Source organism: Pezoporus occidentalis, unplaced genomic scaffold, assembly GCF_034315485.1.
Source record: "Pezoporus occidentalis ecotype Australia unplaced genomic scaffold, CSIRO_AGI_Poc_V1 ctg166, whole genome shotgun sequence".
NCBI classification, from domain to species: domain Eukaryota; kingdom Metazoa; phylum Chordata; class Aves; order Psittaciformes; family Psittacidae; genus Pezoporus; species Pezoporus occidentalis.
The window spans coordinates 1,269,627-1,282,616 of record NW_026913488.1 but is presented as its reverse complement, the minus strand read 5'-3'; positions in this window follow the sequence as shown (position 1 = coordinate 1,282,616).

Sequence of the window (12,990 nt, the reverse complement as noted above, 5' to 3'; positions counted from 1 at the left end):
TATCATCACATGAATAAGTAATTCAATAATGATGCTGTCAGCAGCAATTTGAGCTTAAATGACTCCTGGGATATAAACTTGGTTGATCTCCTTTTGGGGGATGCTAGCTCAACACTCTCTATAATTGTCAGCTTTACTCCCTAAAGATCAGTCTTCCCCAAGAAGTGTGTGTCTGTTGTTTTGGAAGGATAAGAAAATAAGAAATCAGTGCCACAGGTTCCATGATGATTTAATTATTTGTTACTTAAAGATAAACAACAAAATATTACAAATACAGCAAATCATAACTATGGCTGAGCACACTTATTTGGTAGCCCTGGTTAATATTCATATAATTTGTTTACCATATGCAAATGCTTTGCTTTCTTTACTTTTTTTTCCTGATTTAAGACACTAAATGTTCAAGAATATAGTATTAGAACAAGCTTATTTTAATTTGAAAAGTCAGGCACTAGAATAAAAGTTTTAAAAAATTAAAAGCCAGTTAATAGCACAGCTGACTTTCTTGCTAAAGCAATAAACTTAGATCTTCATGAAAGTTACATTTATTCTGTGTATTAAAACAGTAATACTATATTTGCTGTATTATTCATTCATTTTCCACCATGGAAAGCAAAATTTGAATTTAGCCTAGCCAAAATCAGCAAAATAAGAATTATTGGATAGTGGCAACTAATAAAAATATTGCTAAAGTAAGTTCAGTGACCTTAGCTAAGTGTTGAATAAGCTGGAATCCATGTCAGAAAGCCATTGTATGTTTGACACATTTGATAGCATGTGCTCCAAAGACAGACCTAAGATTAATTGAGCATGGAAAGTGAATAAGCTTCTCAATACACTGTCTTCTAGTTAAAGGTTGACTTGCTCTAATGAATCCAAAGACAGCAACCATCATATTGAAGTGTATTTTGTGCTAGAACAAAACAGTGACACAAAATTCAGTATGTTTTAATAAATACACTAATTAATAACAATTATTAATAATATGACCTGGTGTTAATTTCTGCTAAATGGGATGAAAATAGTGGCAGATGTTCACCTGCAAGTGGTGATTTTATTTCTATATGTGCTTGCCACTGCAGAGTCAATGAAGGTGCTGAGTGCTTAACTTTGGTTCCTGTCACACTGGACTTAATATAAGGAGATAAATTCCCTTTTATCATCCATATCAAGAAAATACCAAAGGAATAGTAATACAAGTCTATATATTTTTTTTTTCCTTTCTTCAGGATCAGGAAATCACTGTGATTGTTTAAGAAACAGATTATCAGGTGTTCAGAAAGAATGGTCAAGTGACTGGTAAAAAAATAGTAGTAACAGAAAAGCATTCTTGCAATGGCTTAAAGATCTTTATTTCTGTTTCTTGCTATACCATTCAGAATAGAAATTATTTTGGTCCCAAACACATTATTTTTCTTTATTGTTGTTGTGTTCAGGTGTGGACTGACAAATTCACCTTGAATTGTTACTGGTTTATTGCAAGTAGAATAAGAAATAAGAATAATAATACTAGAAACAGCAACAGTAGCAGTTTGAATTTTCTGTCCAAGCTAATTGGCATGTGAATACTCTATTGAACATACAGCATTACACTTCATCAGGGTTGTTCTGCTATTCAGAAGGATCTCAACAGGCTGGATAATTGGGTCTATGTGAACCTCATGGATCATAGAATCAAAGAATGGTTTGGGTTGGAAAGGACCTTAAGATCAGTTCCAACCGCCTGCCACAGGCAAGGACACCTAAAACTAGACCATGTTTCTCAAGGCCCTGTCCAACCTGGCCTTAAACACTGCAAGGGATGGGGCACTTGCAACTTCTTTGGGCAACCTGTTCCAGTGGCTCACCACCCTCACAGGGAAGAACTTCTTCCTTATATCTAATCTGAACTTCCCCTGTTTAAGTCTGAACCTACCAACCCTTGTCACTACAAGTGATACATTACCTCTGTATTGCTACAGTCCCTTTCCAACATCCCTGTAGACCCCTGGAAGGCTGCTTCATGCAGTTTCTCTTCTCCAGCCCCAGCTCCCTCAGCCTGCCTTCATACAGGTGGTTCTTCAGCCCCCTGATTATTCCTCGGGCCCTCCTCTGGACTTGCTCCAACAGTTCCATGTCCTTGTTATGCTGGGGACACCAGAACTGTACAGAGTGCTCCAAGTGGGGTCTCACAAATTTCACATGAAACAGACACATTGGATCAAGTCCAGTCAAAGGCCACAAAAAGCGATGAGGGGACTGCAGCATTGGTGTATGAGGAGATAAGAAGGTGCTGTGAGAGCTATGTCTGTTCAGTATGGAGAAGAGAAAGCTCTGAGAGATCTTTTCCATGTACAAAAATATCTGGTGGGGTATGTGGGGAAACCAAAAAAGATAGATATAGAGGCCAAATCTCCTCAGGGGTCCCCAGTGACAGGACAAGAAGCAAAAGGCACAAACTGAAATGCAGAAAATTGCATTTAAATGTCTGAAGAAAGATTATTTTTTTCCCAGTGAGGGTGGACAAACACTGGCATAAGTCACCCAGGAAGGCTGTGGAGTCTCCATCCTTGAAGCCATTCAATACCTGACTGGATGTGGCCCTGAGCAACCTATTTTAGGTGACTATGCTTGAGCAGAGGTTTGGATCTATCTATTGCTTGGTCTGTTCATTGATCTTTGTAGCCTCAGAGATTGTGTGAATTCAGAGTTTTATTTCCAGATTCTCTTTCATGTTGATTTTGCTGAAAGAAAATTGTAGGTGAAGAAATATGAACTTGAAAAAGATAAACTAATTTTTGTTCCTACTTCTGTATGGATTTTGGGAGGAGGTGGGGAACAGCAGGAAGACCTAGAGTCTTTATACTGACAGTCCTGCATGTATCAGCTTCCTCTTTTTTGAGGAAGAGAAGAAAAAAAATCCAGGATTGTCTAAGTGTAGGTCTATGCTGCCATTTTAAGCTGGTGAAATATCTCAGTCATCTCTTGCTGCCACTCCAGAAAAGCCTGGGACTTCTGTGATGCTGTGTTAGACTTATTACACCCTTGAAAATGTCTTGAATGTTATTGGGTTCCCACATGGTATGAGGCATGTATTTAGGATACCAAATTGGGATTCAGTTATCTAGCACTTGCAGCCATTTTCACTTTTGTGTAGCTGTATCAGCAGAGGATAGATTTATCAGCTTCCTTAATACAGCCACAAAATCACATAATTTTTATCAAACTGTAGATAACTTTACTACGCCACAGTGTTCTTGTAACAGCTTGTTTTTTGTATGCATGTTCATACATTACTTTGCATATTTTTTGCATGGAAATTGTCTTTATAATGAAGCATTATGCCTAAAAAATCCAGCTGTCTTCTGCTCCTAACAACACTGCTTTCCTGTACCCTTGCTAAGTGAAATAATATCTAATGCATGACCTGTGTAACAGGACATGACAACATCCTTAGAAAAGCAGAAAGAAAAGCAAATAAAGACGAAATGCCCTCCCACCTTTCAGACTCAATTCCCAGCCCTGAGTTTTAGCTTTGTTATTTCTTTTAATCTGTTTGAAGAAACCACTCCTGGACAGACCATCTTTATTGCAGGGATCATTAATTTGAAGAGAGGCAAACGAAAAATAGGGAATTTGTATTTCAGTCACAAAATGGATCAAAGGAAACTTTCCTAGGGCAAGGTGCTGTTGTCAAGATTGTCCTAAAGAAAGGAAAATCATTACAGAGGATTATCTATAACAGTGGTTCTCAACCTTTCTTTCAGCTTGTGTAACCTCAGGCAGAAATACAGTGTGACTGATTATGATTACCACACACGCACACAAAGACCTGCTCTTCTACAGGTATATTTTTTGCACATGTTCCATCATGTCTTGTGATGCTGTTCCTGAAAACAAACCCACTATGCATATATGCACATGCTCAGCTTAATAATAATAATGATAATAATAATTGTAATGGTGATGATGATTATAATACAACAACAATAAAAAAGTAATGCATATTCTCTTAGATTCCTAAGCAGTGTGACTTAACATACTGAAAAATGCATCCTCTGCTTTGAGAATGGTGACAGGGGGTCATTCCATAGTTCTTCCTCATAGTGCTCACTGGAACTTCTAAAGGTCACCATTCTAAGTGGATTTTTCAAGGGAAACATTGATCCTTTCACTAGCAATTATCCCTAGATGTGATGTGACTGATTAAAAGGTATCCTTTAATTTTATTAATTTGGAGCATAATTGGAGCTTGATTGAAGTGGTACACTACCTACATCTGTACTACCCAGTAATGGATCCCATTCACAAGGCTCCCCAACACAGCAGCAGCTTGTACGCATGCAGCTAAATCGGCTTTGTCCCCAGATCCAAGTGGCCAACACTTGCTGCCTACTTGGGATAATTTTGTCATGTTAAACTCATTCCTAAATACCTAGGAGCCTGGGATAAATTATTGTGCCAAAAACCATGCAGAAGGCATGCTAGCAACTAAATGCTATGACTTAAACATGACTGAATACAGCACAGTATTCAGGACTATACTGTGGCATTGTGATTTCAATTGTAGGCATAGCTCCTGGGACACAGTAGCACGTTCAGGTGATGAGCAAAATAATTTCTAGGGACTTGCTCTTCATGGCAGGTATATTGGTGTTTTTGCAGCTGTTATATAATACCTAGAGCAGTGAAAACCTTTCCCAGAGTGGGGGAGAGAGCTTCTCCAAAATATGTTTAGAAAGAAGCATATTTCATAGCAGAGGACTCAGCTTTTGATTTCATAACATTTCATTGTACCCAGCCTCAACTTAAAATCTCAAAGCTGTTTGAAAGTCATGTTACGATCTTCCTTTAGTGTATGAAACCATACACTAATCTCTGTCACAATGATAGGCATGAAAAAGATGAAATCACATGTAAAATAGGAAAAAAGTCTTTCTTCTTATTCTCTACCCTCTGTACCAGGTTTCATGTGGGAGTGCAGCAATGCATTTCTCCTTTCTTATTTTTCAATTATCAGATTGACATAATGATCATATCATTATTCCAGCTTAGCTTGGAAGGGGCCTTAAAGCTCATGCAGTTATAACCACCCTGCACACAGGCATGGACGCTAGACCAGATTGCTCAAAACCCCATCCAACCTGGATTTAAATGAGATCTTAGGCAGAAGTTATTCCCTGTGAGGGTGCTGAGGCACTGGCACAGGGTGCCCAGAGAATCTGTGGCTGCCCCATCCCTGGCAGTGTTCAAGGCCAGGGAGCACAGGGCTTGGAGCACCCTTCTCTAGTGAAAGGTGTCCCTGCCTGTGGCAAACAGGTTGGAAACAGATGAGCCTTAAGGTTCCTTCCAACCCAAACAAGTCTGTGTTTCTATGAAAGCCTAACACTATGTACCGTAATAAAGATGTATTCTTCCAGACAAACACAAACAGAATTTTTATGTGATGAAATATTGCAACTGTTACGAGATCAAGACACACTGAGATCTGGTTGTGTTATGCTGTGGATTAAGGAAGCCTTTATTTAGGACAGTGTTTTAAAATACCTCTCTAGTCTTCTTGCTGTATGAATCACCTTTGGAGCTGTGCTACATTGAAGCTGAAAAATGCAGAATGAAATGAAGTTGCCATCACAGCATGCTTCAGAGAGAATTCAGTTCATTGTGATTACAGATACTACACACTTTCCCTTGTAAGAAAGACAGCTGTGCATGGCCACAAAGGCACAGCAGATGATGAATGCCAATACCTGAATCCTTGTGGTTACTTTAATTGCCCCTTTCCACCAATTTGAGATGTTGCAGCAGTAGGAAAGCAGCAGAGGTTGCTGTCACTCAAGTTCTTGGAACCTGCAGTTCTGCCTAAAACAAAAAATAATGGATATAGTAAAAAGGAAAAGAATCTTCCACAGGCTCTTGACAAGCTCATAAGCAAAAATGTAAAAGGAAGTGAGGAGGAGTAAGTTTTGACTCAGCTGTAGGTTTGAGGTTTTACCTGGAAGTTTCCTAAGGCAGCTGTTAGTGTTTTACAAGAGGCAGGATTCTCAGCAGAGAAGTTACAGCATGATGGACTCTGACATTTTGTAAAACTGTAAAATGTGTCAGTAGCTTTAACAAGCAGAAGCGCTTTGACCTCCTGAGGTTCCTGTCCAATTTAGCCATAGCAACTGTTCGATTCACACAGTTAATGGTTACATTCAGTCAAAGGAGGGAGGGAGAAGGGTGACAGGAAACCTTACCTTAAAACCAAGACAGGTTTTTTTCTTTTCCTGCTCTAGCTCCATTGTAAGTGAGCAACCCCTCTTCCTTCACTGTGTGTGGGATATTTTCATAGCTTTAATTTTCCCTTGGCATCTCTATTTGCTGACCCCTTGCCCTGTCAATGTTCATTAATGAGGTAATTCCGAGTGAGTCTGATTCTTTGTCTAAAAAATCACAAGGTTATTTTGTCTGTTATTTTCTTTGTCTAAAAAATCACATTTTATTTTACATTTGCTAGTTCTTACACAGACTCGTTAGCCTGGTTGGTTTATTGTTTCTTCTATTTTGAGGCTAATCCTACCAATGTCTGTAATTTAGGGATCATGGCTTTTCTCCAGAGGAAAAATGTCACTTTGAGACCTCGCACATTGAAAAGCAAGAGAAGATGCATGAGGAACTTAATCCATGCTTGTTTTCTACCACATGTAAATTTCCACCTGAGGAGAGCATTCACCAACAAACTTGAAAGTTTTAAGAAAGAGCCTGTTGGTCACACAACAATGTGTGTTGTCCGATCTGGAAGGCAGTCTGGAGCTTTACGCATGTTCTACATGCTACATAATAAGAAAATTCAGAGCTTATTCAGGGATAAAGCACAAATTCACCAGCAAGATCTTCTCTGCCACTGCAGAAGAGCAAATGTATGATCCTATACATTTGTTCCAGATATGTTCTACTAAAGAGAATGATTATTTATTATGCATTGGAACTGTAGTGTATTCCTAGTCCGTATTTCTTCCCTAGCATATTGCAGATACTAAAACTGACAAGGGATTAAGCTGAGACTCGACAAGTTTGCAAGTAGAAAACCAATCAACTTCACAAAGCAAATGCATGGAAAACGTTCGTGTCTCAAAAGGGGGTTTTATCCTAACTTAGTAAGTGGTTGGGAGAGTTTGGAGGTGGAGTCATGGGGGCTTGCCCTGACATTGTACTTTTTCATTGGCATCCAATTTTGACTGCTGTTGGAAACATTAAGATCTTTTTGACTCATTATAGCTGGTCTTACATTTTTATGTTCTTCAAGATCCTTAAATTTGCTCCTTCAAAATGCCTCTTTCCTTCCTGTAAATATGGACTGGGGGCATGTAGAGGGTAGAGATATCCCAGATATTGCTTCATATCTTGTGACAGGGAAGAAGACTTGCAAAGGGAAAATTAACAATAAGTAAGATTAAAGATATGTCACAAACCTCAGAAATGTGTATGAGACTTGAGAACAGAGATGTAAATGAGGACACATTAAACTCTTCAGCTAAGCACAAAGTCTAGCAAGGAAGAAAATCAGCCAGATGTCAGACGTCAGGCCTGTACTTCCGGACTTGCTTAAATCATTGTTTCAAAATCTATTTATAGACATCCAGTTTTTCTCTTGAAGGGCCTCATAACTAAGTGAGATAGATTAGAAGATCACAAATGCCTGGAGGATAGGACTGTATCTCCTTGTTTGTTCATACAGGAATTTAAGAATAGGGATCAATTTCTTTACGTGAACAATTCCTAAGATGCACAAATTACATCTTTTTGACATGTTCGCCTGCCATCCATGTGAATACTTTTCTCTAAGAAAATCTTCACATTAACACTTTGCATTTCCCACGCTCTAGGAAACAAATACATCTTTTAGAAAACATCACTTTTTATTTTACCTGAATATGGATGCTAAAACTCATTTCAGTTATGAGTCTCCATTTCTATATAGGGAACGTGACTCTTAGGGCCAGTTTAAATAGGCAGTAACTAGAGGTGAGGCTGACCCCAGAATTCATTCAGTCACTGCAAGAAAACAGATTTTCTGTGTCATAGAATAAAATACCTTACCTGGAAGTGTTCATACCAATTCTGTTTTCTTAGAATAGATATGGGATAAAATAATTATTTCATTTTTCCTTCCAGCTCTTCATTGATTTTGAAATATTTCTACTGACATGGAGTAATGTTTGCTATTTTTTTGTAATCTTGTACAAATATTATACAAATAAAACTGCAGGATGAATAAGATGCCAACAACTGAAATCCTTATATTCTGTCAATTTCTGTCCAATCACAAGGATTTATTTCATCCTTCTCGCAGCTGAGGAATCATTTCAAAAGATATTACATAGATAATTACAATGACACGTGAAAATGGTGAATCATTTTCTTCCAGTATGCTGGGCTTTTTTAATATATGAATTGATATTTTTTCTTTACGAGTTCATGATGTTTCATAAAAGCAAGCTCCAGAAACATGATTGCATTAATAATTTACAATATATGCATATATTTTTGTAACAGTTACCATACAAGGTATATAAAAAACAAGTGCTGGGAGTTAAGATATAAGCTTTTTAACATCTTTGGAAGAGAAATAAGGATCACAGTGCTTATCTTGCAGATGGGGAAATTAGGTCATGAAGGATGTAAGGGCTGTATTATGGGGACATAAATTGCTCTGTGTCACACACCTTCCACAAGCTCTCTAAATGAGGTGTTTGAAACTCTAAGATTTCTGTATTTACTAGCATAGGGACTTGGCTGGAATTTAGATAGTCTGGATATAACCCAGACTCCTTCAAAGACATGTGAGGAATCCGAGATACAATTTGACAAGATGTAGGTTTTTAACCTATCCTATCAAAATATATTCCATTTAGAAACCTAAACCAATTCCTGAATAATACAAGTATGGCATGGATTTTGTAGTGCAAGCTTTCTTTTATGCTTGTCCTGTGTTATTACAAAGTTCATAAAAATCACTTTTATGACACTTCTCCCTTTCTTTTTCTGCAGCACTCATCGTGTTGAGCCTGTGTTGTGTCTCTTTTCACCAAGAGCAGAAATACATGCAGTTCCAGGAAGGGAATTTTTCATTCCAGGTTTACAAATGAAAAAAAAAAAAAAAAAAAAAAGAAAAAAAGAAGATGTAATTATCTTTGCAATGTTCTTCCTTTCACCTGGGATACAACTCACCTAACTTGAGCCATACAAAAATTAGTCATTTAATTAAGGTAGTCACCTAAATTTCCTCTCTAATGTAATGAGAGAGCAGGGTCTCTTCTGAGAATGAATCATTGCACACACTTTAAATATCTATTTTGGAATGGTATGAATTCCTCTCTGGTGGTACCTTGCTTTCTCCCATGACTCTGGAGACAGTTTAAATAATGGGGTATGACTAGAAACACATAGTTTTAACTAGCTGGAGTTAGACAAGATAAATGTTAGTTACAGGGTTTTCTTAGGATTTTTTCTTCATTGTGATAACTGCTGTATGAACATAGAAAAATCAAGCTACCATTTAACCTTTGGTACAAGAGAACAAAGAGCAGTGATTATTTGGTCAGGAAGCACTGGCAATGCTGGTCACATAATTGTCATTCAAGAGTAGACCAGTTTAGTATTTTGAATTTCAAAGGCACGGGCAAAACGTAATGAATTGTCAACGGATGTTTGAAAAAAGAGATTTCTTTCTTTCCTGTCTCTTCATGGATGGGAAAGGAAGTAATTCTCAGATAGGAAAAAAAAAAGGAAGTTATGAATTTTACTCATTTTTGCTTTCTTTGTTCTTTAAAATCCACCTTTCTCTGAAACTCTTAGTGACTTTCTGAAAGCTGCAGGTTTAACATGCACTTCCATAAAATTGGGTAACATTATTAATAAAGGAGAACTCTGTTTTGATTGCCAGGAACATACAGACGTTCTGACATTTGGAGTCAGCTATTCAGGTCTGTCAGTCAGGTTTATACTTATCCACAAACTTCACCATTTCAGAAAAATAGGTTACAGAGTGAGAGAACAATAGGGGGAAAAGAGATAGCACTTTCATGCAAAGCTTTAATTAATATGAAGTCAATGCTGGCCTGCAGGAAATGTCAAGTTCCACTGGATAAATCAGGACTGCTTCTCGGGTTTGCAACACATCATGTTCTGTGTTCAATAAGATGCCAGGTTGCTTATTTTGCTTTCAATTTATGTGCAGCTTTTTTCATGTGGTCTTAGAAAAAGGTGCCAAAGTTGTCTGGTTCCCTGACTTTATTCTAAAATTAATAATTCATTAGCTTAGAAAAATATTTGCTCCTGCTATTACTCTTGAGGTTATGAAATTAAATACATATAACTGAAAAATACGGTAAGTATATAGGAGGTAAATCTTTCTCTGATCTTCCCTTCCCTGTTTTCATTAAGGCAGCTCTTTTTAGTTATAAGACCAGCTCTTGAATTTCAAAACACATATACAAAAAGACTTCATTAAACTTGCTCAGCTCTGATTTACCTGCCTCTGTGAGTTTAAAAGCCCATCATTGCATAAACCTAAGCCCTATTCACTACCATGATAATGCAGCTTTCTACCAGAACAGCTCCACTGATTTCAACGCTTACTTTGTTGCATGCATCAGAGGCTCCATATTATTAATACTGTTCTTATTGTATATTCTATATTTTAGGTTATTTTTATTTCTTTTTTTTTTTATTACTTTTTATTTTTTTTTTCCTACACCTTATTTCTTATTTCTTTTTTTCCCAAAATCTTTTCTTCCTATATCCTTTGAAAGTTGCCTGGTATCATAGAATCATAGAATAGTTAAAGTTGGAAAGGACCTTAATATCAACTAGTTACGACCCCCTTACCATGGGCAGGGACACCTCACACTAGACCATGTCTTTCAAGGCTCTGTCCAAGCTGGCTTTGAATACTGACAGGGACGGACCATTTACCACTTCTTTGGGTACCATGTTCCAGTGCCTCACCACCCTCACAGTAAAGAACTTATTCCTTATATCTAATCTGAACTTCTTCTGTTTCAGTTTAAACCCATCACCCCTTGGCCTATCAGTACAGTCCCTGATGAAAAGTCCCTCTCTGGCATCCCTGTAGTCCCCTTCAGATACTGGAAAGGCTGCTATGGGCCTCCATGCAGGTTTTCTTCTCCAGGCTGAACATCCTCCAGACGGAGCAGCTATCAAGGACTTAGGCAGCATCAGCTCTAGGTGCTGAGAAAGAAGTGCTCAGCCAACACTGAAACAGGGGTTTCTACCCAACTTTTTCACTGTGGTGTGTTACAGGATAAGTTAATTTGTGAGTCCTCCTCAAGCTCTCCCACACACAACCTTTACCAGATGCAAATTCTTATCAGTTTGGGACATTAAGGCTTTACATGTCCCATCTGTTTGGAAAGTTGTGGGAGTTGCTGGTTCATTATCTTGCCACAAATGATAGCCTTAATAATAACAAAAGATGGCTTGAAATAGATCCCTTTTTTTTTTTTTAAGAGAAAATATAAAATTCAGACCAGAGAAGTTTTGTTTTGTTAAATGTGATTAGTTTCTAATGTAATATGTAATTAATTACTGTTTGATATTCTAAATAGCTTACTGTTTCACAGTTTTCTAAGAAAAAGCTGCATTTTGAAATGAAAAATGTTTAAGAAAAAAAAACTGAAAATTTTATTTTTCTATTTTATTACTTTTCCTGTTTAAGATACTTGAAAAATTAGACCCATGATTTTGGCCCTTTTGAAGCTGGGAGAAAAGAAGCAATAATTAGTTTTAAAAGGACTATTTCTATTATTTCTGCCTGAAATCTCTCTTCTATGATAACCAAAACCTATAGTCTTGAAAACTTCAGAATATTATTATTTTAGATGGAATTATCTGATTAGGAAAATCAGAGCAGGAAGGTCTGTTAACATCTTTCTGAATCAAACAAGTTTTCCTTGCCCACATTCTTCCAAGACATTTGTCTGTGGCTAATGCTGAAGACTGGGCTAGGTGACTTCCTGCTCTGGTAATGTAAGCTCATCCTCATATTCTTCTGCTATCTAATATTTATGAGCATGGATGACAAGGAGGATTGGGATTGGGTGTACAGATGTCTCTGTAATGGTCAGAAGACAATCAGAGAGATAATTACATTGTAACAGCAATACATAATCAATGCAATATAAAGGGACAGATCTCAATCTGTTACACCAGTGGTAAATCCAAAGTAACCCTATTAATGTCGGGGACAGTTATTTGCATATGTTGTACATTGATTTAACTGAGGTTTGATTCAGGCTCATTAAGTGACACATTTTTTACTTGTACTGTTTGTATGAGCAGACTGTGGACGATTAGCCTCAGCTTGAATGCCACTATATATTAAGTGTTTTAAGACATGTGAATTAAACTCTGACCAGATGCCAGATATCCCCTAATTAGAAATGCAAGCCATCCCCATGTTACATTCAAGGTTCTTTAAAGACAGCAGACTCCACTGAACGTTTATCACAAGCTGTAGGAAAACTAGGATCTTAAAACAATCCCTAACGAAAACAGAGAAGAATGCTTATGTAACTGCATGCAGGTTTGCTTATTCATTTCTTTTGCTTTCTATATGAACATCACAGAAAATGTAATTTAAAAGAAAAACAGAAATGGAAATGGTCAAAACTGGCCTGTGAATAATGTATTATTTATAATATACCAGTATGACATAATGCTTGTTAAGAGAAGTTTTGGCGGAGAAAGAGAGGCTCCTCACTTCAGATGAGTCACTTTTTCATGATGCCAGGCTTTTATGTGGCAACAGATAACTGGTTTAGCTTGAACAACCAGGGTTGAGACATGCGTGTTAGGTAAGATGATTTCCTCTGCCTTGAAGAGCCAATCTAGGCATGATTATCCAGGGCCATTACTTTGTGAGTAATCATCTCTTTCAAGTGGTTCACACTTATGGGGATATACGCAGCTGTCCTGAGTAAGGTCTCTTTAGGTGATATCTGTAAG